The sequence below is a fragment of the Nipponia nippon genome, unplaced genomic scaffold (assembly GCF_047370975.1).
Source record: "Nipponia nippon isolate SJK-2023a ecotype South Korea unplaced genomic scaffold, ASM4737097v1 scaffold_1, whole genome shotgun sequence".
In the NCBI taxonomy this organism is placed as follows: domain Eukaryota; kingdom Metazoa; phylum Chordata; class Aves; order Pelecaniformes; family Threskiornithidae; genus Nipponia; species Nipponia nippon.
In genome coordinates this window covers 42,772,873-42,785,232 of record NW_028262290.1, presented here as the reverse complement: position 1 = coordinate 42,785,232, position 12,360 = coordinate 42,772,873, and the positions used below count along the sequence as shown (strand labels likewise).

Sequence of the window (12,360 nt, the reverse complement as noted above, 5' to 3'; positions counted from 1 at the left end):
ATGAGGTGGTGAGGAGTGAAGGGAGGAGGAGGAGCGGAGGGACAGAGGGAGGAAGGAAATGCAGCATTTTTGCCATTTGTTTTTAAGAAACAACTCAAGTGCTTGCCACTGTACAAGATAAATCTGTGACATCACCTTGCTCCAAGAAGCTCTGGGTCTAGTTAGCTTATTATGAGTAACATGCAGTGAGACTGAGTGGGTGAAAAAGGACTGGGAACAAAGCGGGTAACTGTGTGAAGACCTCGATCCTGGGCAGTTTCCTGTGGATAAATCAGAGGCTTTTCATTTACCTCCCCTTTGAACTGATGTCTAACAACAGCTGCCCTGCTTCCTGTGGTTTTTGGTTTTGCTTCTTTAGATCTAAAACTCTGTCACCTTAAGGGGAAAAGAAAGCCAAAGTTCCTATTTTAATTAGTTGGTGCTCTGTACAAGGAAGGTTGCCTAAGCACTTCCTAGAGCTATTTCTCAAAATGATGCTGCCCCACACTAACCAGTCCAAACTATTATAATTCAGGAGAAGGTCTTATCACGTCAAGAAGCTTTGTCCCCCCAGAAAAAGAGACTCCAGAGAGAGACTTAGGAGAAGAACATAGCCAGAATACTGTATGGTCAGCTGTAGTTTAGCTATCTTCATAAACTATTAATACAGAAGGCGTCTCACCCTCATTTTAGTGCAATAACAGATCTGTCTATGAGAAACCTGGCTGGTGAGTAGGCACTGAGCCTGTGATGTACTCTGCAAGTGGTTGTTAATTAGAGAAAACCTAAAATGCTTCTATTTAAAAGGCAAAGATGGTTCCTGAAGCCTGCAATCAGCTCTGTGAAATCTATGTATCAGAAACCAGAAAGGAATAAAACTATAATTATGGATTTCAGCTGAGAAGGCTGAAAATATTTACTTATCCTCTCTTCCCCCATTTTCTTCCATCGTCCAAGGATAAAAGGCTCCATTTAAAAAAAAAAACTAAGAAAATTAAACAAGGTTGTAGCATTTTCTTAAACAGTAGTACCATTATATTCTCCTGATGAAAGCTAATATGTTTTAGTACATTGCCAGCTGTGAAAATCCTTTTTCTGTTCTCTCTCCTTTTTTAAAGAAATGTTAAGGATAATGCGTTGCACTATAGGATGGTAGATTTGCTGTGAGGCTACATAAGAAGAGCATAATTTCTCTCAGTGGTATCATGCTACAACTGGGTGTTTTAAAAGGCCTAACCATAAGGTATATGCTTCAGCTAGCTGTCCGCTCACTGAGCCTGTTATAGAGATTTCTAACATGGATCAATAAACAGTGTTTGATTGATTTTCTTTGTTTAGAGAATGCTACTTGGTTTTTATTATTGTTCTTTAAGTTCTCTATCCCGCAGGACAAAGTTATCATGACAACTGATAAGTGCCATCGCCGGTCCATGTTCTTATATTTCCATCACAAACCACAAATTTGGCATGGGAAGTCAATGATACTGGAAATGTCTTGGCCTATAAGCAGAGTATTTCTAATATCAAGCCATTAATGACCACAAGAAAAACTGTTAAATATTTTATTTATGAAACTGTATATTTTCCATTCCAAATGCACCAAAGTAGCATCATTCCCAACAGGAGAATGCTGTCATGTGACTGAAGATTCCCCGTTTTGTAATGGGTGTTGGCTAGGTGTGGATTATTTCTTATTTCAGTCCTTAAGCACTGCTAATCAAGGTAAGGAATACACAGAGGCATGTACATACGTCCTTATGAAGATCAAAAAAAATATTGTGCAATGTGTGCAAAACCTTCCCTCTCAGTCTTTCATACATTGCAGTGAGGGCCACTTCAAAAGCCCAGAGGATGCACCACAAGGATCCTTTAGGACTTGCCTGGGGTCCCCAAGCATGAATTAAAAAACTGCAATGTAAACTTTTAGCAAGGATTGTGCACCACTGTACCATGACTGCTGCAGCAGAACGCTGCTTATGCGGGAGTCCATAGACAGTCATTATGGAGTGGCATCTCTCTTCTGTGTTGGCACCCAGAGAATCTGAGTATTGATAAAACAGTATCTAAATTATCTAAAAATCTGATTCTTCTTTAAGATTTCATCAAAATTGGCACAACTAGAGGCAATGATGTTTCTTATTCTGCATACAGCCAGCAGCCAGGTCCCTCCCAGAGTGGAAGGAGTGAAATGGCTTATGGGGGAAGCTGATGATTTCTCAGTGCTAATTCCTCAAGAAGACAACTTCAGTATGATGCTGGACTAAGCTAGAGCTGTGCTAACCCCCCTATTACCTCCACCTTTTCCACCCTGGTGGTTCCTTTGAGTCTGAGGAATTATCTACTCTCTAGAAGACAGATGTGCCTTGAAAATAAGTAATTCCTCAGTCTTTTCCTCATGGGAGTCTGTTTCCCTTCCTTTCTGTTCATGTGCTCTGAGCACAGCACTCCCATAGCAACTGCTGAGCCAGCTGCACCTCCAAACTCTATTGCTTTTGTTTGTTTTTTTTTTTTCTCCTCTCTCGTAGTTACTCTGTAGAAAAGTCATCTCCTAAGCAGCTTCATGGTGAGAGTCACTAGCTTCACCAGTCCTATTCTAGGTGGGAACTGTATGAGGAATGGGGCAGCTCTGCATGTCGGGGGAGCAATGGTGGAAAGTCCACTGAAATAACTGATGCTCATCCGGCATCCATCTGTTTGCATAAGGGCATATATGTGGACAGAAGTGTCTGAACCATCTGCAGGTGAGCTAGTTCAGCTGCCAGAAACAGTCTAACAGCAATAGCCTGGAGGCCAGGGTGGGCTAACTGATCTCAGTGCTAGCCTACATACACCAACCGCCTGAAACTCCTTGTGGACCTGGGCCCTTCGCCCTGTGTTTTCAGTTCTGCTCTGAGGGCTGGGCAACCAGGTCCTGTACTGGATCTACCTCTGAGTCACAGGGAACCGAAATACCAGAGTTAAAAGTGTTTGGATTATTGAATTACCCCAATAAATTCAGAAGGCTGCAAGTAATACCCTCCTCCCTTCAAGCCATTTAGTAAATAAGCAGTATTTTCACAGTCTTTGCTGTAAAAACTAACACTTCCACAATAAACTGCCATAGACTAAGTATTAGGCAGATTTGCTGGCACAGTAAGATCAGTCTAAAGGCTACGAGACTCTTCCTTGGTGTCGTGATTTAACCCGAGCCAGCAGCTAAGCACCACACAGCCGCTCGCTCACTCACCCCCGGTGGCATGGAGGAGAGAATCAGAAGAGTAAAAGTGAGAAAAGTCATGGGTTGAGGTAAAGACAGTTTAATGGGTAAAGCAAAAGCTGCGCACACAAGCAAAGCAAAGCAAGGAATTCATTCACTACTTCCCATCGGCAGGCAGGTGTTCAGCCATCCCCAGGAAAGCAGGGCTCCATCACGCATAACAGTTACTTGGGAAGACAAACGCCATCACGCCGAACGTCCCCCCCTTCCTTCTTCTCCCCCAGTTTGTACTGAGCATGACATCATATGGTATGGCATAGCCCTCTGGCCAGTCTGGGTCAGCTGTCCCGGCTGCGCTCCCTCCCAGCGTCCTGTGCCCCTGGCAGAGCATGAAAAGCTGAAAAGTCCTTGACCAGTGTAAGCACTACTCAGCAACAACCAAAACATCAGTGTGTTATCAACATTATTCTCATTCTAAATCCAAACCACAGCACTATACCAGCTACTAGGAAGAAAATTAACTCTATCCCAGCTGAAACCAGGACACTTGGTTGGGTCTCTGGACATCCAGCATAATGGTCACATCTCAATACCTTTGCTCTGCTGGCTCAACAGGTCTTAGGGCTGACAAAGTGATAGACAGACCTGGACTGGCAAATTGGCTCAGAGGGGTTATTCCACAATAATTTGAAGTCAACCTACCTGCAAGGTTGCCCTTGAAAATCTTTGATTTAATCATGGAAAGTCCTGCCAGCGCCTCACCCAAGCTGCATGTTCCCGTCGCGTCACTGGCATTCCTGTGGCTGCACACGGGGTCCCTTGGACACTTTTATGTTCCCCATTGCTAACTTGGTTGAGTCTCAGCAGGATCCAGCTGGACTCTGTGGGGCCGAGGGGTGTCACACGACTGGTACTGCCAGCCCTGGGGAGGCAGGGGGGGCACAGCATCAGGGTGGGTAGGGAAGGTCAGGGCTGTCCCTTTCTGTGGCACCTCATTTTGGAATCACACCTGCAGACTAGCAGTCATCCCTTGGCACTCTCCTTTTACTTCCTTCAATTTTTCCCACTATGCCATTTGATTTTAGAAAGACTTCCCATCTTAAAATTAGTAAAAACTATCAAGCAAAAAATCCTGCTGATCATCAAATTGGAAAGAGACTCCTATGCGTTAACATGCAGTTACTGTCATCTTACTCAAAGGCATGGTATTCCAGCTGTTCCTAGATGAGCAGATAGACAAGATTACTCCCTGAATTTACCACAGGTTTCATTATTTATGCTGTATTAATTAACACATTGTTTAAATTATAGATTAGCTTCTCATTCCTGTTTACTGCATATTATGCTGGCTAGTCAGCACTTGACATTTTTTCCTTCATCAGCCCTTGGGGGGTTTGTTCTGGCTTCTCCATACAGTACTATTAATCAAAGTCTCTATCAAAGTTTAATCAAAGTCTAATCAAAGTTTGTATCATATAAAGCTGCAGTTCTTAATATAGACTGACAGTACGGCAGAAGCAAAATGAGAAGTTCAGAACAATTTCTAAATTCATCAAGTTTCATTGAAGTCACCACACTCCTATAGAGCTGCTGGATTCTGCTGAAACTGCATTTCCATGAAATCTCCCTGGCCAACCATTTTCCCATTTTCTACCAGCTCTGTTGGAAACTCCTACACTGTTCGTCTGCTGACACCACAGCCAGCGTACAAAAGTTCACAGTGCCACCAAGCATTGCTCTCCAGTCCTGCTACTCCAAACAAATTGCTGTTCCTGCCTGAGCTGAACAAGAAGTTCAGAGACTTGCTAGCAGTTTATGACATGGCTGATAGGTCCTAACTTCATCTGGCAGAAGGAAATTATATCTTAGCTAGCTCATTAAAAAATCCTCTGGCAAAGCTCATCCTCGTGCATCAGGAATTCAAACTCTTTTCATATCAGTGCAATAAACTGAAATTAATTTAAGAAGTCTACGATTTTTTTGTGAGGACAACGCTATGCTTTTACATAGCTCTTCTTTTTTTGTGACCTTCACAGCAATTTTGGATTGCTCTGTAAAGTGCTGCCTACATTTGCAGTGCTCTTTAAATAAAAAAAAAAAAGAATTCTGATGTAAAATCTTATACAATTCAATGTATATTTGTATGGAAATAAAGTGCAGCACTTGAGTTCTGGGCAAGGTGCCACTGCTTTTCTCTGTGCTGTCAAGGTTCTGCACCACTGCAGTCCAGTGCCCAGCCTTTCCAGAGAGAAAGAAAAGCAGAGCAAGCAATAGTCACAGATTCTGCCTGCAACTCGGCCAAACAGATTTTCAGTGACAAGGATGAACAAATATGATATACTATGGAGTAAATGTGTCTTCTGCAAATGACTTTTAAACTGATCTGTAGGCCCCTTTGCAAATCTTAAAATGTTATCTTGCACTCATTAGGATAGAGCCATCATATTAGCACACCCTTGTTTCTGATAGGAGAGGAGAGGACTTCCTGAAGGCGATCTTGTCATATAATCCGTTCCATAACCTGATTACAATCTTAAAACTAGTTATACCCTTTGTATCTAATATACCAGTTGGAGGTTTAATTCTCTGATTGATAGGAACCTGCTGCTGCTGTCCTGCCTTTTTAATTTCATCAGCAGTCTGCCCCTATTTATTCTTGTGCCATCCCTGTTTTTACACTTGTTCCCTAAGGAAATGATGTTCATGTGATGATATAGTCCATTTCTGTCCTTCAGTCCTGACTTTTAAGAACTTCTTATCCATTGCACTATTTCAATCAAATACAAAAGAACCACCAACATCTCAAAGATAATTATGTTTCTTTAAATGTTGTGAAAAAAACAGCCAAGTCAGAGGAAAAAAAAAGACAAATGAGAGCTTCCACTAAAGGAAAAAGCAGGCAGACTTCAACCGTTATTCTTTTTGTTAGGCACCAGCCACCAGCCAGTCCAAATATGCATCCTTCCAGACAAGGCATTGCACTGCTCTCCCCTGCCCAGTGGGACTATTGTGATAGACAGATGGGATTAAGAGACACTTTGATGGGAAAATAAGAATCATTCCTCCTGCTGCTCATTCTCTCATCTCATGAGACGTTCTGCATTCTCTTGATTATCTTCATAGACCTTCCCTTCATCAGTTCCAGTCTGAATTAATCTTTGGTGAATATGGATGACCAAGACTGTCCAGAGTACTCCAGATTACATTTCTCCAGAGCTCTCATATTTCTCATGGCAATATCTCACTAGGTATGATCTAGGATTGTAATTCCCTGTTGGCTCAGGCATTGCACTGATTAATCCTAGTTATTTCATGATCCTTTAAAACAAACAGGCTCTTCTGGTGTCATGTCACTGTGACGAGGCTTCAATTACATTAAAAAAATTTATTAGCAACTAAATGCATGTAATGAAATTTCATCTCATTTCTACTTTTTCAGCCTGCAAGATACTCCTGATTTTTCCACATATCACTCTCCTTTTCTACATTGATAACATCTCCCAAAACCTTATTAGTATATTACTTTTTAAAACCAAGGTCATTAAAAGAAACATTCAGACAAGACTGGTTCCAAGGGTAATCAGTACTGAAAAAAGTAATAGTAATCCTACTCCAGCCCAAGATTTTTTCAATAGCATTTCAACGTAATCCTGCAGTATCTTTCTTTAACTAGTTCCTTTACCTGCCTTAGCTATCTTCTACTAATCCCCATCTTCTCAAACTTCACCAATACTTTCCCATTAGCATGGTAATCACCGTTCTGCCAAAATTTTGATAGATTAGATCTGCCACATTTTATTTGTTGAGAAAGGGGTTATAAAAGCAAGATATCAAGTTAGCCTAGACTCTGGCTCTCTTATGATCTACTTTTTTGCACATATCCCTGTGTTCAGTTTTGAGCACCTCACAAGAAGAAAGACATTGAGGTGCTGGAGCGTGTCCAAAGAAGGGCAACGAAGCTGGCAAAGGGTCTGGAGAGCAATTCTTACGAGGAGCGGTTGAGGGAACTGGGGTTGTTTAGCCTGGAGAAAAGGCGGCTCAGGGGAGACCTTACCGAGGTTGTAGAGAGGTGGTTGTCGGTCTCTTCTGCCAAGTAACAAGCGATAGGACAAGAGGAAATGGCCTCAAGTTGCACTAGGGGAAGTTTAGCCTGGATATTAGGAGAAATTTCTTCACTGAAAGGGTAGTCAGGCACTGGAACAGGCTGCCCAGGGAAGTGGTTAGGGACATGTTTTAGTGGTGGACTTGGCAGTGTTATGTTAATGGTTGGACTTGATGATCTTGGAGGTCTTTTCCAACCTAAAAGATTCTATGATTCTATGATCTGTTATTTTTCGTCTTCTTTTATGTTTACCTTCATTTTCAATTAGCTTTTGCTTTAAAAGTTGCTCTAAAGCTTTGTATTGTATTGAAGCCTACATTGTAGGCCTGTTTTAGCCAGGTACTTGTGAAATGCATCAGATGATTGCCTCTTTCCAGTCACATGGCACCAGTTCTGAGTGGAGAGACTTCTTTAAGATGCTTCTCACCAGCAGCAGGATTTCACACACCATCTTTTTTTGAATCCTGAAACAGAGGTTTTCTGGTTGCACTGGATGAAAACAAGAAGCTTCGAGTTTTGCTTCCATCTACAGTAATGCAGATTTCCTTTCTGTTCTCGTTTCCTATCAGCTGGCTCTGTCTTTGAGCTCTTCTTTCAAGACCCCTTCTTGAAAACTGACCTATAAGGCACAGCCTTTATTGCTGAGCATCCATTTTCCCATTTCCATCTAGGCACCATTTCTGAGGTGGGTTTGCATACAGCTAGGTTTTGAGGCTATTTCCTGAAGTTTTTTGCTTTGCAGGGTTTAAAAGGTCCAGAAATTCTTCTGTGTTCTGCCTTAAAGAAAATCCAAGTCTTCTCCACAGAGAAGTTCCCAAACAATTATTTTCTGCTGCCTTCACTCATGCCTTTAAAATTCGGATAGACAGACTTACTAACAGATCTATTTTTGTTTATCCCTCCATTTTATTTAAACTAAACCAACATTCATGTGATCTAATGCTATTTTTTACAATTAGCTGTCCTATAACAACCTCAGTACTTTCTGTAACTAAGTTTAGAAAGAAGCCTCTCTGCTTTCTGTCAGAAAATCTGTCAGTTGTCACACTCCAGAATATCTGGGCTGCCTTCAGTAGCATTTGTCCTCCAGTCTCTATCTGAGAAATCGGAGTCTGCCATAATGAGACAACTCTCTGCAGAATTTCTCCCTGTAATAATGGTTTGAACATCTCTACCCATATCCAAATTTAACTCTGGAATTCTACAGCAGACTCTAACAGCTACCCACTATTTTTCCCAAAGTAATTTTGTATGCAAACAGAATGTTTTATCAGGGATCCCTTTCTGAAACATCAGTCTGTCATTCCATTCACACACACTGCATTTACCATTATTTCCATCTTTTCTGAATACCAGGTCCCTTTCAGTATCTATGTCCAGGGAGTGATTACAAGTCCATGATGTTTCCATAACCCTCCAGTTCTCTTTGTAACCCTATAGTGCTTTCTGTCCTGCACCCATGACTTTATTTCCTGTATTTCCAGATGTCCTGTCCCTGTCCATTCAGCTATCTATAGGTATGATACGTCAATACAACTTGTAAATGTAAAAGAGGCAATGTACGCAATGTGGCAGGTATTGTCAGGAAGATAAAGAGTTGGCAGAGTGCTGGTGGTCTTTCTTAGCACATCCCTAACAAACCCAGTGTACAGGACCTCAACCTTCTGAAAGTCAACCAGAGAAGATATTAGTGAGCATTTTTCTTCTTTCTGTTTAAGTGCAGTAAAAAACCCTAATTCCTCTAGCAACATCAGGAACAAGAGTGGAACTGCCTCCACCATTTTTTCCCAAATAACATGTTCTGGTGACTCTCTTTTTTACTGAATTTGTGCTGGTATCTTTGTCCTTGTTTAGTGCCTATTAACTGGTCATAAAAAGACCACAGGATCACATAGCACTATATAGACATATCAATATGAGTTTGTGATATGATGCAAAAAAATAACATTTGTGGAGCTTGGCCACTCATTCCCAATTTTTTCCACTCATTAAATCACAGGAAAAATGAATATACTATTCAGGTCATTCTGAATGAATGGCAGTAAGGCTTCGTAACATACCAGCACGAAATCTGCATATGTCATTTTAATAGAAAAAAGTCATTAAAAACAGCATTAGGAAGATTTAGTATACATTTTACCACTCCTCTTTTTGTCTTCTTTCTTCTGGCCACATTAGGTATCCTAGCTACATTTGCAGATACAGATGTCTCCAGTCAAGCTTCAAAATCCTATTGAAAGGCCTCAATAAATCAGCTGATTACCAAAGATATTAGATGGGTGCCTCCTTCACTAAATTTTAAAAAATCCTGTCATATATTTACATATGTGAGCCCAATTTCAGGCACATATTTTGTAATACCTTAACAGTATTATGCCAGTCTGAAAGGAAAGAATTAAAAGTGTTTTTATAAACTTCTGTTTGCATATGAATACGATTTCAAGATTGGTTTCTCAAGGCTTTTTGATGCAGCTTGTCCCAGTACCAAGATGATAATCTCACCTGTGGGTGGTATTTCCAACTCATACAGATTGAGAGATATAATTTCTTAACTTGTCACAGAATCAAAGAATAAGTTAGGTTGGAGGGTCTTCAGGAGACCGTCTAGTCCAAACCCTCCCTGAAGCAGGGCCATGTTCAAAGATAGATCAGGTTCCTCAAGGCCATGTCTCTAAGTTTTGTGTACTTCTGTGGATGGACATCCCACAGCTTCTCTGGGTGAAGTGCTCACCACCCTGGTGAAAATGTCTTCTCTTACAACAAATCAGAACTTCCTTTGCTGTGATTTATGACTGTTGCCTCTTGTCCTTTCGCTGTGCACCTCTAAGAAAAGTTTATCTGAAGTTTCTCTGTAATTCCCCTTTAGATAGGAAAAAATGGCAATTAGATCTCTTCCCTTGCTTCACACCCCTCTGTACCAGCCCTCTCTCCAGGCTACACAAACCCAGCTTGTACACCGTCTGCTCCAGCCCCCAACCAACTCTGCAGCCCTCCACCGGCCTCACTTCAGTTTGTCAAAGCCTTTCCTGTACTGAGGGCCCAAAATTATATGGACACGCAAGAGTTTTCCTTTGCCTTTGTAAGTCTTTTTGTGGCTCCTCTCAGCCTGCTGAGATCCCTCTGCAGGGCAGCCCTGCCCTCCAGCCCATCAGCTGCTCCCCTCTGATGGGTCCAGGCTTTAAGATCATTATGAGCCTGGAGGTATTGTGAAGAGAAATTCCTTACTGTTGGGGGGAATGGCAAAGAAAAAAAAAATACTTTCAGGTTATCTACAGGTTTTTAAATTTAATCATGGTTCCACAAAGCTGCTAATATATGTGTAGTGGTAAAGACAGCCTGAGACACAAAGTAGTGCATTTAGTTTCTGCGAGCGTGATATATTGCCTACACACTGATTTTATCTGTTGGGGAATGTCAGAAAGTTAGTGGCATATCCTTCTGCTCCCTTTTTGTTGTGCTAAAAGCACATTTGCCAAAGAACAAATTCCTAGTTTCATTTTGGGTTACTGTGTTTTCTGTGACGGGTACTTTTGTTCAGGGGTGGGAAAAAAGCGATGCATGCTTGGCACAGAAAAAGCTTTCTTGTGTCTAATACAGCAGTGAGAAATTTCAGTCGTGATTTTGTCCTACCCAAAGACTGCACAATACTGGAAAGATAAGAATTAATGTGAATTCTTCCTCATGCAGTGGCCTTTAAAGCTTCAGTCAGGGAGCCAATGTACACATCCAGCTTTACTACAAATATACAGATCTGCAATTTTCGCAGCCATTTTCTTTGTTAGTGCATGATATATCCCTTCCCTTATTCATCTTGCACCTTTTGGCCTATCTACAAAATTACTTTTTTTGCCAAAATTTACCAGAAAAGTAATCCTTTCTGTTGAGAGTGATTTTAGCTGGAAGTTGCAGGTCAGAGTGGGACTGCATGTTTTAAAATGTGTCTTGCATGAAGTTCAAGTTTAGTTGTACACAGGATATACTGCAGACAATGAAATCACCTATGGAAATTAGTATCTACAAATTATTTTATAAGTATGAGTATTTTTCTGTTGTGCATACACTAGGTGACTATCGAACTGCAAACATAAACAAACCCCATTGCATTCTTGCTTTGTGCTCAGAGTTTTGCAAGTATCAATGAATAGCCAGTGCTACAGTGAGACAAACAAAAGGCCCGGTCCGGGCACAGGAGGGTCACCCCGGTGGGCGCCTTCTCACTGGAGTCAGTGAAACTGCTTTCATGAATAAAGACTATCCACTGGGCTGTGATTTACAGGACCATTGTTTTACAAAAAGGTATTAAATAGCTCTCTTTTGTGTTAGGCTTGACATTCTACCTAACCTAATGAGGATACAAACATATTAAACGTATTTTATTAGTTTTTGGTTTCCCTAACTAAATTATAATGAAAACAAATTTCAAATCCTTTTTTTTTTTTCCCGTGGGTGTTATTTCTCATAGCATGCCAGTTAATAAAGTAGTAAACTATACTCTGTTCTCTGTATATAATGAATACAATTTAAAAACAAATCATTAATGGCTTTTGTGTTACAGATGAAGAGAGAATTTCTAGGTTTAGTTTTGATTGGGGCATGTAGTGTACCGTTTGTGCATGAGTGGCCAGTGTGCTCTTGTGAGTTAAATAGCCTGGGCAGGAAGAATCTCATGATATGAGGCTACTGAATCACTATTGATCCCAGTCTGTTCCATTTAATAGACACTGCATCTGCATGCTCTTTCCCACCCTGTGGACATTTCAAGGTGCAGAGGAATTCTTCCATTCTCACATAATTGAGTCCAAAGCGTGAACTGAATCCTCTCTCGGTGTGACTTTCCTGGCACAGCCACAAATAGTCCTCCCTGTCACCCTCCAACAGCCATCTGGGACTGTCACAGGGTTTTGCAGGAGCTCTGGCAGCGGCACCCTCCTGGTGCACCCACCCAGTGTCACCAGGAGGACCCAGCAACCCTGTGGCGGGGTCAGAGAGTGGCCGAGGGACTGATGGGGAGCATCCTGCAGGTGCTGGGCACTGGGGCCACAGAGCTTTTGGGACTCACGTGTAGCAGAGATCTGCAGCAGCA

The 12,360-nt window shown here is 41.6% G+C and overlaps 1 protein-coding gene across 1 annotated transcript in view; it reads left to right on the top strand.

Annotated features, from left to right (window-relative positions):
* XKR4 (XK related 4) overlaps positions 1–12,360 on the top strand; it is a 235,905-nt gene that overhangs the window by 149,523 nt on the left and 74,022 nt on the right. The window lies entirely within an intron of this gene.